Raw genomic sequence first — 21,887 nt, forward strand, 5'->3', positions numbered from 1 at the left:
AACCCAGCATGACCCAGTGGGAGAACGGTTTGGAGGTCAAGGCGGAGAAGAACTGCTAGAGCTTGTTCTGTGTGTGTGTCTTAGCGTTTTCATGCTTTCCGTGTGTTTGTTTCTGTTGTAAACTCCAAACAGATGTCTCTAGTTTGGCTACACCCAATCAGCTGGAAGCTGTAATAAGATTCTACCAAAACTGTGCATTCTGCAAACTATTTTTTCCCTTTGCCCCTATGGGCCCCTTTTTCTATGTTGCAGAAATTGATCGCTCTCCTGGCCTTCCCTCGTGTAGCGTCCTGAGGCCCCTGGTTTTGTTTTCATCATAAATATGTTCCGAGCAGCTAGACCCAGTGATCCTAAGGAGTCTGGAATTCACTGGAGCCATAGAGGAAGGGAGGTGGTAGATTTTCTCCCGAATTAACAGGAGTGGTTCAGGTATAAGATGATCTTTAGAAAAGCAAAGTGTGGGTGGGTGTGTGGGAAATTGAAAAATATTCAGAGTCACTTTCTGAGGGCATTAGAACAAGGCCTAGCTTATATTTCTCTTCTGTTATATTTTGGTTTGGTTGAGAGTCCCTATCCCTTTTGCTGAATACCTCAGCTACACATTATTGGATGATGTTTTCAAACCCTCAGGTAGAGAGAGGGCAGGAAAGTCAGCTGTGGGTCATCGCTAGTTTGCACGGTTAGATTTCACATTTCAGTAATTTCATATTTCAGGTTATTTCCATGCACTGCCGTTTCCTTTGCTGTTTGAAACTGATGAGAACATTAATCACGGTGAAGATCATTTGATGGATACTTGGGGGTGGCGCAGGGTCTTCATGTCTTCCTTCTTAATCCAATTGATGTGCCCAGTGAGAATGCCAAGGTGGCTTTCGTCTGTGACTGATGGGGGTATGGTGATTGGTCAGAAAGTTCAGACAAGTGACATTTACACCAACACCATCAATAAATATAAGGCAACTGTCTCTTTAAAGTCTGATTTTTCCTGTTATCTGATTTATAAATAGGGAAGGGGTGTTTAGGGGTTGAGGAAGGAGAAAGAAGAAAATAAGCAGACTGCAAAAGAACCGGCTCTCTCTTTCCCTCACCCCACCGGCACCCTCCCTTTCCCTCTTTCCTCCCCTCTACTTTTTGGCTTTTATCCCCACTGCACCCCAGGGCTCTGGCTGATGTAATTCTAGAAGAGATGCGAAGGTGATACATGATTCACCTCTTCTTACATCTCAGTCTTCCAGGGGTGACATCACTAGCGTAAGGAGAGATGTTTTAAATGAAAAAACAAAACAAAACCGGAAAACCGATTTACTCTTGACACTCAGAGGGAAAAGCGTGGTGTGACAAAAGCACAGCGAAGTAGTGGGAATACATGTTCCAGAAAGCACCTGAGGTCTGGTTTATTCATCAAATTTAGCTTTTCCGTCTCGCAAGGTGAGGCTCACGTTTCTCCTTTACTACCCGATGGTACTTTAAATGCAGTGAGACTCTTGCCACAGTCTTCCCCAGACTAAGTAATCCTCGGTGTCCAACACTGCAGCCTTGACTGCATGAAACACGGAGTTACTTCTGGCTGAAAGAGAGATGGTTGCAGGGGTGGCCGCATGCGTCCACGGAGGAGGTGTTTCTCCACCTCTTGGCACAAACATCCCCTGTTTGTACAATTTTTGTGTGTGTTGAGGCAGGAGAGAGGAGTAGGGCAGAGTAAAATAAACAATGGTATTACATAGCCTCTCAACTATTACAGTGTCAGACAACACCCACTCTACACACACGCATGCTCCCCCCTAAAGAAAACCTTCCCCCTCACTGCCCCTCAGTCAGCAGAAGAGTAGATTTTAAACAAATCAGAAAGGCTCTGTTATACTGAGAAAGCACAATGCCCTCCCAGGGACAGAGTTGCTTTTAAGGGTTCTGCTTGTGAAAGGAGAAAGAAATGGCCGGTAGAATCCACCCCTAGCACCACACTGGAGATTAGAAAACCGCATCGAGTCACCAAGAACCATGAGAAACGTAACAATTCTATTAGGAGCTCGTTGCCCTCATTTCTAAAGGGTTTAGTCATGTAATAAGAAGAACTCTTTCCTCTGTGTGGTATGCAACCGTAGCCTTAGCATCTGCTGGTAAGTGATGCGTGACAGAGCTAGCAATGTGCGTAGACTGTTGGTGCTAGGAGCCTTGCCTAACACGTGGGAAACTACTCAGGGCTCCAGGCGGGCAGGAGGCCCCTAGGGCCAGGGCGCTCTATACTCTTGGCACCAGGTTTTTCTGTACTTGGCCACGTCTGTCTCTAGGTATTTTTTGATTTCCTCTTTGATTTCTTCAGGGATCCATTGGCTGTTTAGTAGCATATTGTGTAGCCTCCACGTGTTTGCGTTTCTTGCAGTGTTTTTCTTATAGTTGATGTCTAGCCTCGTAGTGTTGTACTTGCAAAAGATGCTTGTTATGATTTCAGTTTTCTGAAGTCTACTGAGGCTTGCTTTGTGACCCAGCATGTGAACTACCCTGGAGAATGTTCCATGTGCTCGGCCCCATCTGGATCTGGCTTTATGGTTAGCTGGGGCCTTTCCTGCTCCTGCTAGCTCATCCATGTTCACAATGTGCCTGGGACCAGCCCCACTTCCGGCCCTCGCCACCCCCACCCCCCCACCCCCGCCAGCTCTGGAGTGACCCAATCTGAACAGCCTTGACTAACCATCATTTTGGTGGTTTGAATGGCTAGGTGGCCCTGCAGCTTGGCACTAATTCCTTCACCACTCTAGGGCTGTTCAGTGGCACCAGCAAAGGCCCTTGTTTCTAACCCCGAGGGAGAGCAGCCCTTCCAACCACCTCCTTTCCTGGTTCTCTTCTTCATCTATCTCCCACCCCACTTCCTCCTGTAACACATCGTTCCCCTTGGGCTTCTCCTATTACCCAGCTTCCCACCTGATCCTGGCTTCATTTTTCTTTCTTCCCACAAACCTAGTTCAGACTTTAATCACATGGAAGAAAAGAAAGCCCAAACTTTAAAGGAAAAACAAACCAAGCACACAGTCATCCATCAGCACCAATCCTGCAACTCCAGGGCATGCTTTGGCCCTGCCCACCCCCCACTTAGAAATGAACAAATGAGGTACAGAGGGGTGATGTCCTGCCCAAAGTTATACAAGGAGACACCAAGACCCAGGGGTTCAAACTCCTAAGCCCATGCTCTTTTCATATTCCTCCAGTTTTTATGGCTTATAACTAGATGTTTAGCTTTGGGATGGCAGAAACTGGCAGTTGAATTGTTCTTTGTCCCCACCCCCTTTTTTTTTTTTCGGTACGCGGGCCTCTCACTGTTGTGGCCTCTCTTGTTGCGGAGCACAGGCTCCGGACACGCAGGCTCAGCGGCCATGGCTCACGGGCCCAGCCGCTCCGCGGCATGTGGGATCTTCCAGGACCGGAGCACGAACCCGTGTCCCCTGCATTGGCAGGTGGACTCTCAACCACTGCGCCACCAGGGAAGCCCTGTTTCCCCCTTTCTTATGTACCCCTACATTTTACACATGGTAGATGCTGGATGATAAACTTGAGTGCCATTCTTCAACGTGCCACTCCCACCAACAAGTGCACATGAGTGTCTACTAGCTGCATGATGCTGAAGGTAGAGGGGCCAGGTGTCTGTCCTTCTGGCAAGGATGCTGCTGGTGGGTGGGGTGGCCACCCCCAGAGAAACTTGGTCTCCTCTTATTTCCACCCCGGAGGTCTGGTCTGGCAAGGTCTTGCCCTAGAAGAGCAGGTGTAGTTTGAGCGTGGGGGAGCTCTTTCCCTTGCACCATATTTATTAATCATCTGTATCCCTCCTGGTTGGCTGAGTTGTCCCAGGACAGGCATGTGACTTTAGGCATCTCTGATTCACCAAACTTAGCATAGAGCCCAACACCTAGTAGGTGCTCAGGAAATGCTAAGGAGGGAGTAAGTAAAGGGGGTGATTCCACTTCATGCTATGAGAATAGGGCTGATAAAGTTCAAGGTCATCACCCAGATGGAGGAGCCAAGGTTTTAAGAATATTATGTTTGGAAGGGAGGGAAGACGGATTCAATTGACTCCTCCACTCCACATCAGGTAGATTCAGTTCTCAAGATTTTCCTTGGAACTTCCCCGACCTTCTTAGGGAAGGGATGGTTCTGGTTTGGAGAAGGGTGGTTTACTTGGAATTAGCTTTAATGGAATTGTAGTCACCAAAGTTATTGCCCATATCCCTCCCTGTAATTTGAGCCAAATGAAGGTTTGCAAAATGTGGCATAGGCAGAAGCCTGAAGGAAGAGCCTTGAATCCAGGCCTTGAAGTGATCCGGACTCTGTCTGCACTGACCCAGTCCAGTCACTTCCCCTCTCTACCCTTGGGATCCTCATAGGTAAAGTGGATGGGTTGCATTAGATAATAGCAAAACTAGTGTTCTGAATCAAAGAAGGAGCAAAGGTTAAGGTCAAGTGTGTTTCTGCCTTCCTCCATCCCCTAGTGGGTAAGAACAGAAGAAACCTCTGACTGTGGCTAGAAACTGTCTGGGGCTCTGGGGACACCTTTAGGATTCACTGTGGCCTGGACCCTCACCAGAGTCTAATTTGGAGGTGATATTCTCTTGGCCAAGTCGGAGCAGGAGTTGCCTGCTAGACATCCCTTTCACCACCTCAAAACCTGGAGGCCATCGTGTGTCCTAAAATGCAGACTGATACTGTATCTAAGGGCCAGGTTAGGAAACATAAAATAACTTGCCCTAGGATCACTCAGCAAGTTGGGGCTAGAAGTCAGGTCTCCTAACTCCAAGTCCTACCCTCTTTTTCTCTGTATTGTTTTGGTTGGGATAAGGTAGTTTGAAAGCAACCCAGCCACTCTCCAAGGAGATTTGGCAGAGCCCAGGCATCTGATCAAAGACCATAAGGGCACCTGGTAGAACGGTGTTTTGTTTTCCTAACAAGGGAGACCAGGACCCACTGGCAACAAGTCTGGGAGTAAGAGGGAGTAGGGAGCTTTCCTGGTGGCGCAGTGATTGAGAGTCCGCCTGCCGATGCAGGGGATGCAGGTTCGTGCCCCGGTCTGGGAAGATCCCACATGCCGCGGAGCGGCTGGGCCCGTGAGCCATGGCCGCTGAGCCTGTGCGTCTGGAGCCTGTGCTCTGCAACGGGAGAGGCCGCAACGGTGAGAGGCCCGCGTACTGCAAAAAAAAGAGGGAGTAGGCATCCTGGGGCATCTTCCCCACCCTCTCGCTCCTCCCTACTCCAGGACCCATCCCAATCCTGGATCCCTCTCCTAGGGGAATTTATTCTTTGCTGCCTGTCAGGGATTCTCCCTTCCCTCTGTTCCAGGATTAGCCAACAATGAATGGCTCAAGAGGTCACCAGCTCACTCCAAGATCATCTACTCTCCCTGAGAGCCTGAGAGCCAGACAGAACCTCAGCGCACTTCCAGACCAGTCCCTTCCTTTTATAGATGAGGACACGAAGCTCAGAGAAGGGAAAGGACTGGTTCAGGTGTTGCAGGGAGCTTACAGTGGAGCCACGATTAGAACTCAGGCTTCTAATTTCTCCCCTCACTACCTTGGTGACATGGGCCAAGTGTGTGCGTGTGAAGCACAGGGCCTGCCTCCCTCCCTTCCCTAAGTGGTAATGTTCACACTTTTGCATCCTTAAGCTATTGTTCCTAAAGCCTACAGTGTGTCCCAAACTCTTACCTAAGTGGCCTTTTCAGGGAACTGACATTTTAATAGGGTATTCTTGGATATTAAAAGCCTTTGAGCTATAAAACCCCATAATAAGAGAATTTCAGGCACCATGATGTAGGCGGCCAGAGTAGGCAGGAAAAAATGTTTTAGTGCAGGGAATACCTCTCCTAACATTACAGATGTTCTAGCGTCATAAGCCACGTTCCTAAAGGTCACACTCTTGCAGCTGAACTCATACACAGAGAAAGTGATGTTTCCAAGGTCTCATGAGTTCAAGGAGGGAGGGTGGGTAGGGCCACTGGGTCCTACTATCAGTTCTGTGTGCCAGATCAGGGCTTGCAAATGATTCCCAGGCACCATCTAAAGATCTACAAAAGCATCAGCAGTTCCTTGTCCACAGCTGCTGTCTGTCCTCCACCAAGGCTTCCTCTGCAGGTAAACCTGTCTTAGCCTTTGCAGGCTAACTCATCCTCTATGTCCTCAATTCCCAGGGGAAATGCCCACACTACCTGATTTCCAGTAGAGGAGCTCATCTCTTTAAAGGAACACCATGAGATCAGGTGATCCTGTTTGTGCCCGCACCAAACCACACTACTTACCCGAAGGAGATGTGGGGCCACACCAAGGTGTGTGGGACCCTTCCTCTCATATCTGTAGCAGTTGTTGCTGATGAAGGAAGCTCACAGAGCCCATGGCTGGTCAGACCCTTTCGGAGGTGTTCATGTTGATGAAGTCCAAAGAGGTTTTAGTTACGTAATATCTCTGCCACTTCATTTCTTTGACCCAGGTCTTAGCAAATGTCCAATATTAACTGACAACTGAAATAACTGGGGGGCTGGGGTGGGGTGGGGGATGAGACTGTGGGTAGAGCCAAAAGAGAATTGGACTTGAGACCTGGTTCTAGCCTTGGTTTTCCCGTATATCAGCTCTTTGACCTTGGGCAAGTTTCTTTTTGTGAAATGGAGGTAGTAATAGCTAACCAAACGATCTCTCAGGTTGTTTTGAGGCTCAAAATCTAAATGTTGGATAAGTCAGTGCTCTCGGTAAAGAGCAGTCCAGGAAAGGAGTGGTGGCTGCTGGAATATTCAGATTGCAATAACACAGTCGGCATGAGTGAGCCTCAGTGGGGCTCCTCCACGGAGGGAATGTATAGCTGGGCAGGGACATTTTCCATGAAACGTATTCCAGGGACCCAAGGAGGGAAAACAGGCAAACACAAGGAAGTAATCTATTAAGAATAGGAAACAGTAGGTGGGCGTTCAAGTGGCATGCTTTATGTGGAAAGATTAGGGGCCAATTTTCCGTCTGAAGCTCTAGATAGCCACCTGAACTATGTGGCTGCACCTCCAGCCCAATCTCTTCCATCGGCTGTGGCGGGAGAGCGTGGCAACTGCCGGTGTTCTCTGGCTAGAGTTTTATTTGTTCTCTGTAACTAGATTCATTTTGTCGGGATGTGATGATCAGCCAGATCAGTATTTCTAGTGTGATTACTGTTCTACGCTCAGACTGACAGACACACACACACATGCACTACTTCCCGAAAATTTCCACAAATATTCACAATCACGATTTCATTTACTTCTCAAATGGATGTCCCTGAAATGGACACGGTTCTCTTAGAGTGATTCTTTAGACTATTTTCTAGAAATGTGGAAGTTCTGAGGTGTTCCTTGGAGACATGCTATGTAGATAGAGTACACACAGGAATAATTAGGATCCTCTTGTTCTGATGGAACTGGTGTGTGTGTGTGTGTGTGTGTGTGTGTGTGTGTGTGTGCGTACATGTGCAGGTTCCTGTGGGTGTGCCTGGGACTGTGCTCTAGGACGCAGCTGAGCTGTACTGTAAACTCAAGATGTTGTGCTTGGCATTAGTGTGAAATGATCAGTGAAAACTCACAGCGCAATGAGAGAGCTATGCTGATCCTCCGAGATTTCGGCCAAGAAAAACTTCAAATCACGTCACCCTTTCCTTTCCATTGTACTCTGAGTCTTCTTTTTGGCTTGTTTTTAATCTTAAAGGATCCTGAAACTAATAGAAATCACCAATTTCCTTGAGGAATGCTCTACAGGGGCCTCTGCTAGGATGACCACAGATCCTGGTTTGCTCAGGACAGTCCCCATTTATGCCTGATGTCCTCACATAATTATAGTAGAGCCACATTTCACTCTCAAAAGTGTCCTAGTTTGGATGACAAATTACATGTTTCCCTACCTATTACCTAGATAATTTTGACCTTAATCTGTACATGTCTTTATCCATGCATTCCAGTTCTCTTCTTCACTGGGGAAACATTTATAATGCACCTACTGTGTGCCAAGCACTGTGCTGGCTGTGGGGTGAGGTGGGTTAGTCTGAGGTGGGGGATGGGGTGCACCTAGGGAAACAAGAAGACATCCCTGCTCTAATGGAGCTTGTAATCCAGTGGAAGAGACCAAAACATGTAATACCTGTACAACCTATAAAGAAGTATGGGCAGTCAGTGTGTAAAGTATTGAGGGAACACAGGACAAGCAGCCAACCCACCGCTACCCAGCCAAGTGAGGGAGGGATGATCATAGAGGGCTTCACAAAAGACATAGTCCTTTTCAACCATCAAGATGGTCTTCTCAAAGACTCTGACTGAGTTAAAACTTTGCCTCATCTAGGTTCTGGGGGAAGTATAATCCTCCAGAACATTTTTTTTTTTTTAAAGGGTGAGATTGGAGGATGCTTTTGAAAACTTCCTACCTGCAGCCTTTCTCCAGCCCTGTACTTCTAAAGGCCATTTTAGAAGAATATTTGGGTTTTCTTCCTCATTGGTCCATTTCCTGATCCATGAACTTGGCAACCAGAAGGAATAGAATATGTTGGGTATAATTAAATAGGGTAAAGAATGTTAACTGCTTTAACAAATTCCATAATCTTACTGGATTAACATAAGGAGAGCTTATTTCTCACCTATGCAATATTCAGTGTGAATACTTGTGGTTGTCAAGCAGTCATTTAGGGACCCAGGTTCCTTCTACATTGTGGCTCCACCATCTTCTAGAGCAGGAGACATGGGCCCAGTTGGACTTGCTGGCTGTTTTTTGTATTTGAAGTTTAATTGGAACACAGTCATGCTCATCCATTCACACATTGTGTATGACTGCTTTGCACTATGGCAACAGACTTGAGTAATTGCAACAGTCTGTATAGCCCACAAGCCTAAAATATTTGCCATCTGGTCCTTTAGAGAAAAAATTTGCTGACCTCTATCCTAGTACCTCAAAATTCTCTCTGGGTCACCTGCTTCCAGCCAGAGAATGTCTTCCAGTGGACAGAGAAAAAGTGTGCATGATCATTTGGAGGTTTTAGTGGGAAGGCTTAGAAGTGACACACAAAACTTCTCAGCATGTTCCATTGGCCAGAATTCAGTTTGTGGTTACATGTAACTGCAAGGCCAGCTGGGAAATGTAGTCCAACATTATGCTCATAAGGAAATGGAAATGGACTTGGGGAAGAGATACATAGTCTCTGCAACAGAAACTCTTCATCTTATGACCACAGCCCCAGGTTTAGATGAGCTGAGACTTTAGGAGGATCAGAGAAAAACTGTTATTTATAAAAGTTTGTGGGGGCTTCCCTGTGGTGCAGTGGTTGAGAGTCCTCCTGCCGATGCAGGGGACACGGGTTCGTGCCCCAGTCCGGGAAGATTCCACGTGCCGTGGAGCGGCTAGGCCCGTGAGCCATGGCCGCTGAGCCTGCACATCCGGAGCCTGTGCTCCGCAACGAGGAGAAGCCACAACAGTGAGAGGCCCGCGTACCACAAAAAAAAAAAAAAAATTTGTGAAGACAGTCATCATTCAGTCTGCGCTTGGTCCTAAGGGCTGCTTTGAAGAGCTCAGGACCCAGAGTTCCAGTAACTTTTCAGAAACAGTTGCTGCAAACATTAGCCCAACACTAGAAGGATTTTTGAGGGAAACTGTCCCCTCTCTGGGGGCTCTGTGAATTCCTACGGCCTTTGGGAGCAGATCTCTCTTTCTCCTGAGACAACCCAGCCCCTGGATGACAGTTCTGATTCTTGAAAGGTTCTTCTAAGATTTGTCACTCTGCCCTGTGAGGCTGCAGAGAACAAGTCAGCGAATTCTTCCTTGGTCAGACCCAGCCGCCTGCAGGGAGATGCCTGGGTTCTTCTCTCCTAGAAAGGCCTCAGCTTCTCCCACCAGGGACCCAGACACCTGGGGAGAGAATGGCTCTGCTTTTCCAGTGAAAGGGAGACCTGGATAGATGCGTGAGTGGTCACTGAAAGTTCTGGGAAGGCCCTAAGTGAATTGCACTGTCCCCCAGAGGTCTGAGAGAGGTCCCACTGTCCCATGTCAGAAACGCCTCTACTGGGCTTCCCTGGTGGTGCAGTGGTTAAGAATCCACCTGCCAATGCAGCGGACACGGGCTCGAGCGCTGGTCCAGGAAGATCCCACATGCCATGGAGTAACTAAGCCCATGAGCCACAACTACTGAGCCCTCGTGCCACAACTACTGAAGCCTGCGTGCCTAGAGACCGTGCTCCGCAACAAGAGAAGCCATTGCAATGAGAAGCCAGCGCACCACAACGAAGAGTAGCCCCCACTCGCTGCAACTAGAGAAAGCCCGTGCACAGCAACGAAGACCCAACACAGCCAAATATAAATAAATAAATAAATTTATATATCTAAAAAAAGAAATGCCTCTACTAAACGCTCAATCTGCATACTGACCTGGGGGAGGGCAGGAGAGGGGGAATTTATACTTTATATGGTACTAGGCTGGCTGAATTTTTATTTTATTAGCATGCTACATTTATAATAAACTAATCTAATTTTTAAAAAACATTGTATAGTGCATTTTAGAAATACTTTAATTCAAAATAGTATTTTTAAAAAGGCTTAGGGTACCTAACAGGATTAACTGGGAAATGTACTGGTGTGGGTGTTAATGGAATATGGCATTACTTTATTCATTATTATTCTTTGATAAGTTTAGAGATAAACTAGCAAATAGTTTAAATAAATGCATCATTATTGAGAAAAAAAAAGAAGAAAGGAAGGAAGGGAGGGGGAAAAAAAAGAAAACAAAGGCAACAAGCTGTGCCTCTTCCAGAGGTAACCATCACAGGGGGAGAAGCCAGGATTCCAACTCAGAGACCTGGGTTTGCACCCCATTCTACAAGGCTCCCTGGGTGATGTTGCACAAAGAGGTGCATTTCTCCTAGGTCTGCTAAATTTGTAAACAGGGTAATTATGCTTCCTTATGGCATTGTGCAATTCAAAGGAAACCACATATATAAGCCACCTCTTATGGAAAAGCATGACACAAATGTGAGGAATTTTCCTTGCTGACAGTTGGGTCTCAGGTGGATCGGGAAGCATGCCCTGGAGAGATTCTGGCCATGTGGTGGCCAAGCCTGCTCTATCCTTCTCTAGTTGCTTCCTGGGAGTTCCACTTCCCCGAAAACTTCTTGAGGATGTATACCTATTTCCTAGAGACCTGCATTTACTAAAGGATAGACCCTAGATTGGGGTCTGTCCAAGGGACTCTCCCCGCTGGGAGGCTCTTCTGGTCAGTGATCCCTCCGGCACTCCAACCCTCCCTCCTTCTGAGGAGACCACCCTTCTGTGTAGCATACTTTACAAAGGACGCTCTTAGCCATTTTCTCTTCTGATGCTCATAACCACTCAAGGGAGGCAGGCTGGGCAGCATAAATAACTCAGTTTTCAGGTGAGAGACCTAGGGGTTAAAGAATGGAATGGAGTAGAAAGGAAGGCCACCGCAAGTGTTTAGCACTTACTGTATGCAAGGCAAAGCGCTGGGCACTTCAAGTGCATGCATCTCATGGTGGTGGAGTAAGTAACGGGCAGATCTGGTACTGCGGTCCAGGCTTCCAGATTCCAAGTGCTCTACAAGCACAGAATGGCACGAGGCAGGGGGATTATGAGCAAGGAATACTGGGAGATGGCTGGGTAGACAGGCAGGAGAGTAATAGAGAGGGGCAGGTCGGGGTGCGGAGGGGAGGTTGGCAGCTGCTGGCAAGTATGAGGCTATGGATGGGGTCTGGGCCATAGTTCCCATTATGTGGCTGTCATCAAAGTGCCCAAATAAATAAAGGTTTGCAATTACAGGGAGACATGGGTTTGGGACTCCCCCAGCAGCAGAGCCCAGATGTTAATTAAGCCTAAGATAGGTTATTATCTCTCTCCATTGGACTGAACAGAAGGAAACTGATGCAGATGGCAGGTTGGGGACTTGCCCATGTGACTGTTATGTGTTATTATTTCTGGTTTTTAAGAGGCACCTAACCTGGGGCTCTGGGGTACAGCCAAAGGGAAGGAGGCCACATTTAAGTGCTAGTCACTGAGGACATTTCCCACTCCTCCCTCACAGTTAAGGAAGGGCCTGCCTAGGCACTCAGCGTTTGCCCTGTGGCTTTCTGAAGCCACCTGACTTGTGTTCCCACAATGGGGCTGCCACAGAGCCAGAGAGCAGAGTGTGGGGTGCAGAGTACAGGAACCCTGCAGGCTGTTCCATCCTAAAGTCCTCAGTGCAGCTAGGCAGGGAGGTATTAAAATAGGCAACAACCAGCGCGGCATGTTCACCTACCCATCTGAATGGACACTGGCTGTAACACTGGCCTAGCGCGGGTCTTAGGGACCTCTGTTTGGCCGGGTGCTAACTCTTTGATTGCTGGATCTTGGACAGGTGTGTGTGTGTGCGTGTGTGTGTGTGCGTGTGTGTGTGTGTATTGGGGTGGGGGAGGGGGTCCAGAGGAAGGGCCCGGTGGTCAGTGTGACCCAAGAAGCACTGCTGCAGGGAGGCTTGGGTCAGTGGCTATTTACCAATAGATATGGAAATAATTCAGTGTTTTATCAATCAATATGACTGTACTAGCAGAATATCAATCACGAGAAAAGTACTTTTTTATCTGTAAAGTAATTTATGAGTATCAAATGTTTTACAATAATAATAACATTTTATTAATAATAAAATGATGACATTTAGTCCCTTCATAACAGCACTATTGGACTTTGCTTTCATGCCTATTTTCTAATGGGCGGCCTTTTAGATACCAAGAAGTTGTTTCTTTTCTTTTCATAAAGAACAATAATTGTGTTTGAATTTCACTTTCTTTTTTTAAAAAATTAACTAATTTATTTATTTTGGGCTGTGTTGGGTCTTTGTTGCTGCGTGCAGTCTTCCTCTAGTTGCGATAAGCGGGGTCTATTTTTCATTTTGGTGTGCGGGTTTCTCATTGCGGTGGCTTCACTTGTGGAGGAGCACGGGCTCTAGGCACGGGGGCTTCAGTAGTTGTGGCGTGTGGACTCAGTAGTTGTGGCTTGCGGGCTCTAGAGCACAGGCTCAGTAGTTGTGGCGCACGGGCTTAGTTGCTCCGCGGCACATGGGATCTTCCCGGACCAGGGCTCGAACCTGTGTCCCCTACATTGGCAGATGGATTCTTATCCACTGCGCCACCAGGGAAGTCCCAAGAGGATGTTTCTGATTGGCTGGTCAGTGGACTGGGAGCCTTGGTTAACTCTTGCTTTTAGGGTGGTGGGGAGAGTAAGTTTTTCTTTCTTCCTCAGTGTCTTCCATCAGTAAGATACATTTACATTGTTGCAAGATAGATGGTCACCTGTGGGTAGGCCACCTGTATCTGTCCACCTTTGTAGATCAGGTAACTGTATATTGATGAAAAAGTGGGTTGCTTAGGAGTCAACTTTTTTTTTTTTTTAGGAGTCAACCTTTTATTCTAAGCATCAGTTGGAACCACTGAACAGAAACTACACTCCCAATATCACGTGTGTGGTGCGGGGTACAGAGGGAGGGCATGGGTGGCCAGGGTGGCCAGGATGACACAAGCAGGAGGACTGCAGGGAGGCCTGGGTCAATGGCTATTCAGTCACAGGTGTTTACCAACAAGTACTTCTCTACTAATCTACTGAGCAAAAAAAGAGTGTCATTCTTTGGTTGGGGGCTTGGAAGAGTGGTCAGCCATAATTTTCAAGCAAAAGCTGTGGAGTGACATGGACTCCTCTTGTTGTCCCTGGCCTCAATCACCTCTGGAGTCCCAATTCTCAAGGACACTCTAAAGATTTCCTAATTAGGCTTTTACTGTGCTTGGAGACACGGGTATGTAGGCTGCTGATCTTGAAGATCAGAGTAAGGCATGGCTTACTTCTGAATCTTGACCTTGGTTTTGAAGGGCTGAACCATAATAATGATAGCAAAAAAGATGGAATGAAGACGTTTGGAAATACTATAGTGACCTAGCTACACTCCACCTGGGAAAGGCGAACAGGCATGAGTTACTTTAATTCTCTTCAGCTCATCTGTTAAAAGGCTGACTGAACGTTCAGGTCAAGCCTTAGTATAACCCGGCATGCACAGACTGTAATGGCCAGTCCTTTGTGTAGATCCTGTGGAATAAGAAAAGCCATAATGAAAACTACTGATACAGGCCTGGCCTGTAACTGTCCATAGCTCACCTAGGAGATGTCTGACCTATGAATTTGCCCAATTATGTGAAGAGTCCCCATTTAGGAAGTCTTGCCTTTAATGTACTCTCACTTTTCTCCTAAATTCACAGTCACCATGATGACTACCATCATGTTAAAATCTATTTAAATCACCCAGGAATGTTCATAGAAGACGTTAGTGCCCTCATTAAATTTCAAAAATAATAATAACTAATACAGTTATAGCATACAAGAGTATTTTTATGTCCGTTATCTCTTTTGATCTTCACTCGCCCTCTGAGATGGGTAGATATTATGACCATTTTATAGATGAGGAGATTAAGGCATGACGAGCAGGAACTGGCTTAGAATCGTAGCAGCAGAGATATTAGTGATCAGCTGGTCACTGACTTTCTTTTTCAGATGGAAACACCAGCTGGAGGGAAGAGACTTGCCGAGTCTCTTAGTAATTGGAGCAGAGATAACTTGACAAGGGTGTTTTCTCACAATTATTTTAAGGAAAGTACCTGAAATCCAAGACATTGACCATTTGATCTGGGACTTAAGTTTGAATGTGTTTGGGGAAAGGGGGGTGGCTGCCCTCTAGCCTTAGGATCAGAGCCCGGACCAGAGCCTTTAACATGTGGCCCAGTGGTTGTTTTGAGCCCGTAATCACCAATTTAATGCAATGTAACAGACATAGAACCTAAGAGACGGGTTTTAACTATGCAGAGTGGGGCATTCAGTCCCAGAAGAAGGAAACAGATGCGGGAGGGATCCTGGGAGCCTCAGCCACCATAGAGCATTCTGGAAGGGTTCCTGGTCCTCACTCCCCTCCCGCACACTCCCCCACCTCCCTCAGCAACCTGTACCCCTGTCTGCCAGGAGCTCCGAGGCTTTGGGGTGGGAGAGGTGCTTGGCTGGGCACATTTCCACTGCCTCACCCCATTGACCTCGTAGCACCACCCTCCCTCTCCAGAGCCAGACAGGCTCTCCCATCACGCAGGACACGGTGCCGGGCACTGAAGAGTAGGAGACTCACTCTAGGCTCCTGCCCTCAAGGACCTTGTGGCTTTGGTGGGGGGAGAGAAAGGTGGAGGCACGCAGAAGCAGCCATGGTTCCCCGTAGCAAGTTCCCCCACAGAGTTTTCCATAAAATGCGTGGGAATGTGGGACAAGAGGGGCTGGAGGAAGCGGACAATGCTGATAAGCCCAGAGGGAGGAGTGGGGCTGTGACTGGAGACAGGGCATTTTAGGCTGTAGGAACGTCAAGGGGGGACAGGAAGAGTATCATGGTTCATCAGAGAAATGCCTTGGGGTTCAGTGCGTGTGTGTGTGTGTGTGAAGATGGATTGGTGGATGGGGGTCAGATCATAAAGAGCCTGCACACCCGACAACTCTGACCTTTCCATTGAAAACCATGGGTTTGAAGGATTTGAAGGATGGGCAGCATGGTGCCGTGAGACGGCGGTGTAGGAACGCTCACTCCTGATAGTGGGGAGGAGGGGGGTAGTGAGGAGGGAGGGCCCTGAGGCAGGGAGAACAGGGAAGAGGCTCTTGCAATAGTCCAGGCAGGAGATGATGAAGACCTGGGCTGAGGGAGAGATGCTGGGCATGGGGAAGGGGGACAGGTCCCAGGGACATTTCGAAATCATCAGGAGGACAAGAATAAGAGAGAGTGAGGTGTCCAAAATGCAGGGGTGTGCTGGAGCCGGCTGGCACTGGCTCAGGAGACGGACTGTGTACATCTTTTCCTAACTCTGCACTCAGGAACATCACGTTGGCACCTTTAAAGCAGCCGTGGGAGTAGCATTAACACCACAGACATTAAAAATAGTCTACAAATCAGGATCTTTTCTCCTCAGAGAGCCGGTTGTTAAATATTTACCAACACACCTTGGCTGAGCTTCTCCTGCTGTGGGTGGTGCAGAGGGAGGCATCAGAGGCAGTGGCCTCCGGAGATTTCGGAGGCATTTGAGATGAGCCTTGGGCAAGCGATAAGTTTGTGGTCGGTAGGGGGTAAGGGAAGACATTTTTAGTGAACGCTCAGTGTGAGCAAAGGCCTACCTTCCTCTGGGGTATCTCGGCACAGAGAATGGAACTTAAGAGACTCTTGGTGACCGTTTGTTGGCTACTGCTAGCAGAATCTTCAAGTAGATCAGATGCACCAATGAAACGTTCTTTAAGTACTTACAGGTACGTGAGGCACGTTTACCATGAACTAGTCCATTTGTGCCAGGAGTTCATCTTTACACAGAGCATTCCCTGAATCCAGCTGTAATGGTTAATTAATTACCTTAAGAATGACTCAGAAATTTCCCCAGGTTATTTTTAGCAGCGGAGTGCCAGAGAGGGCTCCAAAGACTTTCTCAGGATCACAGCTAGTTAGTGACCTTCCCCAGGATCAACACTTTGGAGATAGAAGTTGTAATAGTTACCTATAACTGCAAAGCACAATTCCTCCCAACTTTTAAAAAAACAGTTAAAAAACTGGCTTAAAACAACAATAAACATTTATTATCTCAGAGTTTTTGTGAGTCAGGAATTCAAGAGTGATTTAGTTGGGTGGATTTGGCTTTTATATATAAAAAATATCTAAACTATTGTATATTATATAAAATTTGTATGTTATATATAAATATATAACTATATATAACCTATATATACTATGTATATATAATTTATTATGAGAAATTGGCTCACACAATGTGGATGTTACGAAGCCCCATTATCTGTTGTCTACAACCTGATGCCCAGGAAAACTGGTGTTGTAATTCAGTCTGAGTCTGAAGGCCTGAGAACCGGGGGAGCCAATGGTGTAAAACCAAGTCTAAGGGCAGGAGAATATGAGATGAGAAGTCCCAGCTGAAGCAGTGAAGCAGGAAGAAGAGGGATGAATTCCTCCTTCTTCCACCATTTGTCCTATTCAGGCCCTTTGGATTGTATGATGCCCATCCACACCGGGGAGGGCCATCAACTTTACTGTTTCTCATCCAGAAACACCCACACAGATACACCCAGAAATCATGTTTCATATGGACACCCTATGGCCAGTCAAATTGACACAGGAAATTAACCATCATGGGGTCTCTCGTTAAATTGCCGTAGAGACGTCGGCTGGGGCCGCCATCATCTGACGGGTTAGAGGATCAGCTTTCACGGGGGCTCGCCCACGTGGCTGGCATATTCATGCTGGTGTGGGCAGGAGGCTGCAGGTCCTCACCGGGGGCCTCTGTAGGTCTGCTGGCATCCTCACAGCAGGGCAGCTGGTTCGTCCTGAGTGAGTAATCCAGAGAGATCAAGGCAGAAGCTCCGAAGTCTTTTATGACTTAGCTTCAGAAGTCATCATCATCATTTCTACAATATCCTAGTGGTCACACGAGTGAGTCTTACTCAGTGTGGCAGGGGATAATACGAGAGTCAGGGATCACTGGGGACCAGCTTGGATGTTGGTTACCACAGAACCCAATACAGCAAGTGAGTTAAAACCGGGAGACTCTTGACGTCAGAGGACGTGGTCTGCCATTTGGTAGGTAGGGATCCCGTTAAAGACTCAACTTCCGGGCTTCCCTGGTGGTGCAGTGGTTGAGAGTCCGCCTGCCGACGCAGGGGACACGGGTTCGTGCCCCGGTCCGGGAAGATCCCACATGCCGTGGAGCGGCTGGGCCCGTGAGCCATGGCCACTGAGCCTGCGCGTCCGGAGCCTGTGCTCTGCAACGGGAGAGGCCACAACAGTGAGAGGTCCGCGTACCGCAAAAAAAAAAAAAAAAAAAAAAACTAACTTCCTTTACCTCTAAAGTGGGACAATTGGTCCTGCCTGGTTTGCGATAATGAGTTGTGATGAGGAACAAACTGCAAAGAACAGTACAGATGTTATTTCCAGTGATTATTCCTAAGCCACCTTCGTTTAAAAAAAAATGCAAGAGAGAGAACCCTACGTCCTTGCTTATTGATGGCTATTCAGCAAATCATAGGGATTCAGGCCTCCAGGGGAGGCAGCTGCAGTGCGGTGGGTACAAGGATGGGATCTAGAGTGAGGCTTCCCGGGTTCACAACTCAGCTCCACCACTCACCAACGGTGTGACCCGGGGCCAGATACTCAATTCCTCTGTGCCACAGTCTCCGCACATATTTCCGTGGAAATGATGACAGTACCTGCTTCATAGGGATGTTGTGAAAATTAAATTAGCTAATTCAGGTGAAACATTAAGAACAGTGCCTCCTGACATTCAGTGACTGTTTGATATAAATCCTAGCTTTGGCTCCAGAGTGGCCACAAAGTCTGGAAACATAGATATTATTTTATCACGTGTTATAATGTGATATCCATAAACCATTTATTATATATTGGCCTGTGTTGCCAGACTAGGTGGCCAACCTCTATTATGCCCTCTGATCCTGACTGTCCATGCAGTTTACTCTGTCCTTTAGTTGTGCCTGTAATCCAGTTGGCTGATCTGGTATAAGATCCTAATCTCTCACTAGAGAGGAGAAGGCCCTCATTATACTTATTAATGTTGACCCCACTTCCAAGCTTCCCCAGATGTAGGTGCTGCTAACACTGCTCTCCAGGGTGTTGCTCACCCCAGTGGGCCTCTTTATTACATGAGCACACAGGGCAGAGAAGATGCCCCATGCTATTAAGTTGGTTTTGCAAACCGCAGTGGCCAACTACATAATGGCATAAAGATACACCTCACCTTGAAGGGGGCAGGGTACCAGACATCACATGAAAAGGGTTCCGAACAACCTGTAAAATTGCCCTAGGAAAGGAATGTTCCAGAGCAGGAAGGTTTGGAGTTGCAGAGATGTATCTCATGTTAATAATATTGAACATACAAAACTCTGAGCCTAGAAACTGGTAATGTTGATGTGTTATAACTTATAAAATGACTCTTTGCAAATAATTTACCAGTTTCTGTAAATATCCAGCTCTCTGGTTTGTTTATACATTTTTTATTTTCTTTTTTAAAGGATTTGAGGCACATATTTCTGGAGAACATCTATCACCTAGGTTTTCCCAAGATGTGTTCTTGGAACACTAATCCCATGGGGTGTTACTGGATGGTACACTAAAAACGTTTCAGTGATCAGATGAGGTCAGGAAACACTGGATTAAACATAGTTAAACAAGCTTCCTTTTTACAGGACTTCTCAGAGCCTTTAATATACTAATATTCCTTATGAATCTCTATGAGGGTGATACAATCTAAAGTTTTTCCCACATTTATTTGATCATAAACCGTTTTGGGAGGGGGGATATATTTCAGAAAAAGTATTCAGAGGAAAATAGATATAGGAAATCATAGACCTAATAATTGCAAACCTACCGGTTCATCTGTGTGCCACATCCACGTTCGATTATTTCTGGTAACACCATACCCCTCTCTTGAGAACTGCTCCCAGCCGCATTCATGTGGTCCCCAAGGGAGCTGGCATTTTCTTGACCACAAGCAACACACCTCCTAGCCATAAGAGTGAGCACCAGACCTGGGCTGGGCCACTCAGTCCCTTTTCTGAAATCTTTGAATTTGGGACCAATGATTCTTTGCCTGGTGGCTGAGCCTGTAAGACATAAAATGTGAAGAACTGTTAGTTGTTATGTTTTCTCGTATCCGGAGAAAGCTGTTCTGTGATGGTGTTTAATAGTACTAACAGGCAGAGGGAAAAACATGGGAGACGGAGAGACCAGATGTATTTGACTCCTTGGTTCTGGCTCTGGACTTCTCATTCCATCCCCACTTTTGTGCAGTTTGGATAATCTATGTTGGTACTAATCAAAGTGTACTCAGGTGTGTTTGTGGACCAGTGCTGTTTCCCAAACCGTGCATTATTTTTCTGTAGTGAGGTAAATTCAGAAAGTGAGTGTTTAGTAAATTAAGAGGCATTTTATTTTTCTAGTAATTCATATTGATGTAATTTACCAAAGTATTGATCTACAATGGATAATAATAATAATAAAACCTGGGCCTGGGGGCTTACCTGGTGGCGCAGTGGTTAGGAACCTGCCTGCCAAGGCAGGGGGTGCAGGTTCGAGCCCTGGTCTGGGAAGATTCCACATGCTGCAGAGCAAATAAGCCCGTGCGCCACAACTACTTAGCCCGCGTGCCACAACTACTGAAACCCGTGCGCCTAGAGCCTGTGCTCCGCAACAAGAGAAGCTGCCACGATGAGAAGCCCGCGCACGGCAATGAAGAGTAGCCCCCACTTGCCACAACTAGAGAAAGCCCGTGTGCAACAATGAAGACCCAATGCAGCCAAAAATAAATAAAGAAAATAAAGAAAAAAAAAAACCCTGGGCCTTCAGCACAGATAGTTTGAGAAACACTGGTCTATGAGATATTCTAGCAGGGCTGCTATATACGGTTGTGTAGGTAGTGCACTGCACAACTCTAGGAAGTGCAGATCATATAGGTGGCAACGTGAATGATTCCACCCTGCCTGAGCTGTACAGTGTACAACTGGCCCAACAGTTGACACAGTCCTTTGATCTCAGTATCCTTCTAACAAATTCCTTTTTGTTTTGCTTAAATTAGCCAGAGTCTTTTTGCTCTTGTTACTTTCAACCTAAGGAAATTTAAATAATACATATTCTACTGTCCCAGTGGCCTATTTCAAGTGTCTACTATATATAAAAGACCTGGTTCTGGAGTCCGACTTTCCCACGGTATGATTCATCCATTTTGCTGTCTTGTTAGTTCTCATGGAGGGAAAGCAGGTTAGTACATACTGCTTGGGAGGACACCAGACATTCTACTCCACCAAACCGGACAGCCTGTGACTGGGCACGACGGCATTTAAAGGTTCCCTTTCTTTTCACATCTGAGCCCCAGTGTAACAAGCTCTCACATTTAGCTTCAGTGAAGGTAGGCCCGCTGGGCATTCTGAACACTTTGTTGGTGGGCTCGTAATATGGGTGTCTTTCTAGAACAGTTGTATAATATCTAAAGCTTTAAAAATGCTCTTTCCCCTTCTGAGAATTATACTTCTAAGATCCTCTCTTAAGGATCTGAAAGATCATCAAAGGTTTATCCCCAAAGATGGCCACTGCATTTTAATTGTAAAAACAGAAATTAGAAATAACCTAGATATCCAATATACAGTTGACCCTTGAACAACACAGGTTTGAACACAGGGTCCAAACCTGTGGATTGCATTTTTTTCAATAAATATACAGTTGGATCTCCTTATTCGTGGACTTTGCATCTACAGATATGGAGGGCCAGCTGTATTCATTGTGCTCCACCATCTTATAAGGTGGACTTTCATAAGGGACTTGAGCATCCCAGGATTTTGGTATATGAAGGGGCTCCTGGAACCAATCCTTCATGGTTACTGAGGGGGATTAAGTAGATAACTCAGTATCTAATTAAGTAGATAATAGAAAATGAGTAAAAGAATAATCTGAATCCATTAAAATTATGTTTACAGAGTTTCCAACAATATGGAAAATTATATAATGTTAGGTTAAAAATCAGAATGCAATAGAATATATATGTAAGGGGAAAATGCTAAGAAAAAAGACTGAAGATATTTAGGCTAAAACGCTAATAGTGACTGTTTCTGAGGAGTGATATTTTATTTTATTTTTTAAAATTTTTATTTATTTATTTATTTTTGGCTGAGTTGGGTCTTCTTTGCTGTGCGTGGGCTTTCTCTAATTGTGGCGAGCGGGGGCTACTCCTCACTGCGGTGTGCAGGCTTCTCATTGTGGTGGCTTCTCTTGTTGTGGAGCACGGGCTCTAGGCACGTGGGCTTCAG

The sequence above is a fragment of the Phocoena phocoena genome, chromosome 4 (genome assembly GCF_963924675.1).
Source record: "Phocoena phocoena chromosome 4, mPhoPho1.1, whole genome shotgun sequence".
In the NCBI taxonomy this organism is placed as follows: domain Eukaryota; kingdom Metazoa; phylum Chordata; class Mammalia; order Artiodactyla; family Phocoenidae; genus Phocoena; species Phocoena phocoena.